The following is a 6,630-nucleotide window of genomic DNA, read 5'->3' on the forward strand; positions in this document are numbered from 1 at the left end:
GAAAGGAAGGGCGAGGGAGAGAGAAATAGAAACATCAATGATGAGAAAGGATCATTGATTGGCTGCCTTCTGCACGCCCCCTACTGGGGATTGAGCCAGCAACCCGGGCATGTGCCCTTGACCAGAGTCAACCTTGGACCCTTTAGTCCGAAGGCCAAGGCTTTTTATCTACTGACCTAAACCAGGTAGGGCTGTACACAGCTTTTTTATCCATTCATATACTGATGGGCACTTGGGCTGTTTTTCCAGTCCGCACAGTCTGCATTCAAACCAGCAGCGTACTAGTTTCCCTTTTCTCGACATCTTCTCTAGCATTTGTCATTGTTAATTTGTTGATAGTAGCCATTCTGACAGGTGTGAGGTGATACCTTATTGTCATTTTAATTTGCATCTCTCTGATGTTTAGTAACTTGGAGCATTTTTTCATGTCTCTTGGCCCTCTGTATGTCCACTACAAAGAAATGTCTATTTAGGTCCTTTGCCCAATTTTTTTTATTGGATTGTGTGTCTTCCTTTTGTTAAATTGTATGAGTTCTTTATGTTTTTTTGGGGAAAAAACTTATCAGATGTATCATTGGCAAACATGTCCTCCCATACAGTGGGATCCAAATTCATTTTGTTGTTGGTTCCTTTCATTGTACAGAAGCTTTTTGTTTTGATGTAGTCCCCTTTGTTTATTTTCTTTTTTATTTCCCTTGCCCTGGGAGATTTTTCAGCAAGCACATTGCTATGAGATGTCTGAAATTTTGCTGCCTGTAGTTTCTTCTTGTATTTTTATTGCTTCACAAATCACATTTAAGCCTTTTATCCACTTTGAGATTATTTTTGTGTATGGTGTAAGTTGGTGGTCTAGTTTCATTTTTTTGCATGTATCTATCCAGTTTCTCCAACACCATTTATTGAAGAGACTGTCTTTACTCTATTATATGCTCTTGCCTCTTTGTTAAATATTAATTGAGCATAATGGCTTGGGTCGGTTTCTGGGTTCTCTGTTCTGTTCCATTGACCTATATGCCTATTCTTATGCCAGTACCAGGCTGTTTTGATTAAAATAGCTTTGTAGTATAATTTGGTATCAGGTTTGTGATCCCTCCTGCTTTCTTCTTCTTTCTCAAGATTGCTGTGTCTTTGTGGTGTCTTCTGGGTTTCATATACCTTTTTGGTATATTTGTTCTAGATCTGTGAAATATAATATTGGTATTTTAATGGGGATTGCATTGAATCAATAGATTTCTTTGGGTTGTATGGACATTTTAATGATGTTAATTCTTTCAATCCATGAAAACAATTATTCCATTTGTTTATATCTCCTTCTAATTTTTTCAGTGTCCTGTAGTTTTCTGAGTACAGGTTTTGTTTTTTTTACTTCCTTGGTTAAGTTTATTCCAAGGTATCTTATTTTTTGTTGTTGCAATGGTAAGTGGGATTGTTTTTTAGTTTATCTTTCTTAGAGTTCATTATTGGTATGTAAAAATGCCATAGATTTCTGGGTGTTAATTTTTTATCATGCTATTTTTCCAAATTCATTTATTAAATCTATTAGCTTTTTGTTGGAGTCTTTAGGGTTTTCTATGTACAATATCATATAATCAGCGAATAATGACAGCTTTAATTCTTTCTTTCCAATTTGAATGCCTTTTATTTATTTTTCTGTCTGATTGCCATGGCTATGTTGAATAAGAGTGGTGAAAGCAGACATCTCTGTCTTGTTCCTGTTCCTAAGTGAAACACTTTTAATTTTTGCCCATTGAGTTAGGTGTTGGCTGTAGGTTTGTCCTATATGGCTTTATTGTGCCGAGGTATGATCCCGCTATTTCCACTTTGCTGAGAGTTTTTCTCTAAAATGGTTGCTGGATTTTGTTGAATGCATTTTCTGCATCTATTGATATGATTATATAATTTTTATCTTTCATTTTGTTTATGTGATGTATCATATTTATTGATTTTTGAATATTTTATCAGCCTTGCATCCTTGTGATAAATCCCACTTGGTCATGATGAATTTTTTTTAATATACTGCTGGATCTGATTTGCTAATATTTTGTTGAGGATTTTGGCATCTACATTCATCAGGGATATTAGCCTGTAATTTTCTTTTTTTGTATATAAATAACTCATACAACATTACCAAAGAAAGACACACAATCTAATTTTTAAAAATGGGCAAAGGACCTAAATAGACACTTCTCCAAAGTCTACATATAGGTGGCCAAGAGACATATGAAAAAGTGCTCAGTCACTAAACATCATGGACTTGCAAAATAAAATGATAATGAGGTATCATCTCACACCTGTCAGAATGGCTACCATCAACAAATCAACACATGACAGGTGCTGGTGAGGACGTGGACAAAAGGGAACCCTAGTACACTGCTGGTGGGAATGCAGACTGCTGCAGCCACTCTGGAAAACAGTGTGGAGTTTCCTCGAATAATTAAAAATGCCATTTGACTAAGTGGTCCCACTTCTAGGAATATATCCTAAGAAACCTGACACACCGTTCAACTGCATTTTTAAACTTCCAGTAGCATTTAGGATGAATTTCCTTTGTTCAAAGCTTATTGTGACTGAAAAGAAAGAAACATCAGTTGAACTATCAGCTGTTAAAGTGTGTATACATTTTTGGGGACATCCTGTATATACAAATGCTGTATTATTATACCTGAAACTAATATGTTATATGTCAATTATACTACAATTAAAAATGTATTTTTTAAGATTGATATTTTTAATTTGGGAGCATTTTCAGTTGAGAATCATGACCTGGGGTTTAGTCTTTACTCTGTAAACCATGCAAATAATTAATGGTATGAACTTGGTACAGCCTTTTGACCTTTCTTGACATAGCTTTCCTTATTGGTGAAAACAGGAGGAATCTCCAAGTCTCTTTTGACAGTGTCTAGAATTATCTTTGCTTTTTTCTTTGTTAATTCCAAAATTAATTTGGAATTTTATTATTAACTTTACTAAACAGAAAGGCCATGGAGTTAGCTTCTGGAAACTCTCATTCTAAATTGTAATATTATCAACCATCAAGTTCCTCAATGACAGTGCATTCATTTATTAAAACCTTTTTTCCCCACTCCCACAGATAACTTCCTTCTGCAGGTTAAATTTGTTGTCTTCTATTTCTATTTGATGTATTGTTAAAATGCATGTCCAACTTCAACACTTACTGTAAATTATGTTTTAAAGTTATAATTACATGCTTTAATTGTCTTTTAAATGCAGCTACAAAATTACTATATTTATTCTGGGTTGAATGCAGGTGGGATGCAATATAAAGTATACCTTTTCTGAACAGAGGGATAAAATTGTGCAAATCAGCTATAATTGCTAGGCACAGGTGTATAGAAAAATGATTTTATAAGCACTGTATTCCTTCATCTTATTTTGAGTAGGTAATTATAGTTTTTCTATTTGAAAAAAAATTGTCACTTTAATTTGCTAAGCACTTGATTGGTTGAATATCACACACTTCTACTTTTGTGCGGAGTGGCCTGCTATGGGGTTGTTTTCCACAAAATGTTGAGAGGTTGTGTGTTTTTTTTTGGATTTTGTTTGCTTGCTTGTTTGTTTACTTGTTTGTTTTTGTATGACTTGCTACTATGTTGGAAGCTATCAGAGAGGAGAAAGTAAATAGTAAAGTAAAACTCTAAAAAGTAAACACTAAAATATAGACTGTATTATGGTAAACAGGTAGTTTTTGTTTTGCTACCTGTATAGGTTGTTATAAACATAATTAATAATTGACTTCTGATCTAAATTTTAATTTTACCATTCCTAAACCAAGCAAATATGCCAGCATAAAAACAAAATAATCAACTCTTACCAAAACTGGTTAGGTAATATTCACTAATTATCTACAAAAGGATTTGTAAATTTTGTGAAGTTCATGTTCAGAAATAAAAGTGCAAGTTCTTCAAACATTCAGATAATGCTTGTATGGTTTGAAACCAATTACCTAATAATTCTAGGAACTTAAAGGACTCTTGAATTAGTCTTTAAAAAAGACATTATTAACAGCTATTACTTTGACATGTTGAAGATAATAAGGCCCAGCATCAAGGCTAATTTAGTAAGATAATTATAGATATAATGTGTTTAATTGAGATTATGGATAATATTGCCTAAGTATAGCAATCTCAAAATGAAGAGTGAGCTTATTCAGTTGTTGAAAATGTGGACTTCCTAATAAAAACACAAACTATCCTATCATTTTAATCTAAAATTAATTTGTACAACTGTTTCCATTAGCTGTAATTTTCCATGTTATCAATTCTTCAGTAAATTAACAATGCTTCTTTTTCATATGCAATTATTAGTAGTTAGGGTTGACATTCATCATATTTAAAGTGGTTATTAACATAAATATATCTTATTAGAGATGTCAAATTTAATCATTTGAATTAAGTTATGAATCATGCATGCATGCACTCTACATGTAATAATCAAGACATAAACTTTAGAAGACATATTACTGAACTACTATTCTATTTTGTATATTCAGTTTAAAATAGTACCTGAGCAGATTTGTATATAATTAAACCAAAGTGATATTTAATTTTTATATATTTGTATTATCTGTCCAACTACTTTTGCTTATAAATTCCATTATGTTATAGACCATACTTAACATTTCACCATCTCTTTAATGACAGATTGTCTAGAAACTTTAAACATGGTTTAAACATGTAGCTAGCCCTACAGTTTTCTATAACACACCCCAAATCTCAGTAATTTACTATAAAAAAATTGTGTCACCTTTGCACTTTATAAATCAGTACTGAATTTATTTCAGTCTATTCCTCTGACACAATGAAGTAATGTGTTGGGCTTACTCTCTCATTCTAAACAACTATAAAAATGGACAAAACATGAAATATGACCTTTTTCAGGCATTGTGCAATAGGCAGTATAGATGTTAGACTCTTGAGAGAAGGGAAACGCATGGACCTGAGCTTTCATCCTATTGTCTTTTCTGACTACAGAGCAGGGATGTGAGGGCAAGTGGAGAATCGCTGTCTTGCTGAGCTGAGCAGGCAGAAAGATATTTGAGGCTGCTGAGGCCATTGGCATTTGTGGTGATAATCCTAGAAAGGAGAGTTGCTCAGAGAGAGGTGACTAATGTTTATATGATGCTCCTCTTCAATTTTGGGCTGAAAGCTGGACTGTATAAACCGAGTGAGATACTATCAGGCTCAAAATATAACAGTTTCTAAAGAAATGAGTGTTAATAAATATACTGGGGACTGAACACTGCTGGAAATTCTGGACTTCCAAACCACTCAGAACAGAGCTCCTCTGTGCTATTCAGCATTCACGTGAGAAAATAGAGAGTCTATGCTTTAAGAGTAAAGCCTGCCCTAACACAGGTTGACAAAGCTTTGGTACAAAGGGCTAGTTAGCAAATACCTTAGGATTTCTTGGCCATATGTTCTCTGTACCAACTATTCAACTTTGCCATCTTAGTGCAAAAAAAGCTACAGACAAAGCATTAACAGATTGGTGTTTAAAAAGTCTAAGAAACAAAAGCAAACCATAGACTGAATTTGGCCTGTGAACTCTAGTTTGGCAACCTCTGTCCTAGAGTGTGTGCTATATAGTAGAATTAAGGACAAATCCTAAGCAGACCTCCTCAACAGAGCACAAAACCAAGCCTGACATGATCAATTGCTAACACCATCTGAGAGGTCATAAATTTATCCAAAATGGAAAAGTAAAGCAGTACTCAGGCTTTCCTATCGTCTTTCTCCTCCCCACACACTATCTAATAGTTTCCCTTGTCTACATTGCAAATTACCTGGCTGAATACACATATATACATGCACACACATGCATGTATATTCAAAGACCATCCTATGCTATGTAATAAAAGCCTAATAAGCTAAGTGTTCGACCATTCGTTGGGCCGGTCGACCAGTCACTATTATGTGCACTGACCAACAGCGGGGAGATGCTCCAACTGGTAGGTTAGCTTGCTTCTGGGGTCTGGCCAATTGGGACTGGGCGAGATGGGCTGGACATGCCCTGGAGCCCTCCTGCAGTCCCTCCCTGGCCCCGATCATGCACCGGTGGGGTCCCTCATCCTGGCCTGAGCCCTCTTGCAATCCAGGACCCCTTGGGGGATGTCCTCAGGCCAGGCCGAGGGACCCTACCAGTGCATGAATCTGTGCACTGGGCCTCTAGTGTATATATAATGCATGTCAATCCTATATAATAAAAGGCTAATATGCAAATAGACCAAACAGTGGAATGACCAGTTGCTATGACACACACTGATCACGAGGAGGCAGGCTCTCAATGCAGGAGTGATCAGTGTGCTCCCACAGGGGGAGTGCCCCTCAGCCAGAAGCCGGCCTCACAGCTGGCGAGTGCAGCGGCAGTGGCAGGAGCCTCTCCCGCCTCCATGGCAGCACTAAGGATGTCTGCACTAAGGGGAGCAGGCCTAAGCCAGCAGTCAGACATCCCCGAGGGCTCCCGGAGTGAGAGAGGGTGCAGGCCAGACTAAGCCCCGACCCCCACCCCTGAGTGCTCGAATTCCATGCACCAGGCCTCTAGTATATCTATATAAGTATGTCTATACATATGAATAATCACAGTTCATATATGGGTATTCTATATGTCTGT

The sequence above is a fragment of the Myotis lucifugus genome, unplaced genomic scaffold (assembly GCF_000147115.1).
Source record: "Myotis lucifugus unplaced genomic scaffold, Myoluc2.0 scaffold_293, whole genome shotgun sequence".
NCBI lineage: Eukaryota > Metazoa > Chordata > Mammalia > Chiroptera > Vespertilionidae > Myotis > Myotis lucifugus.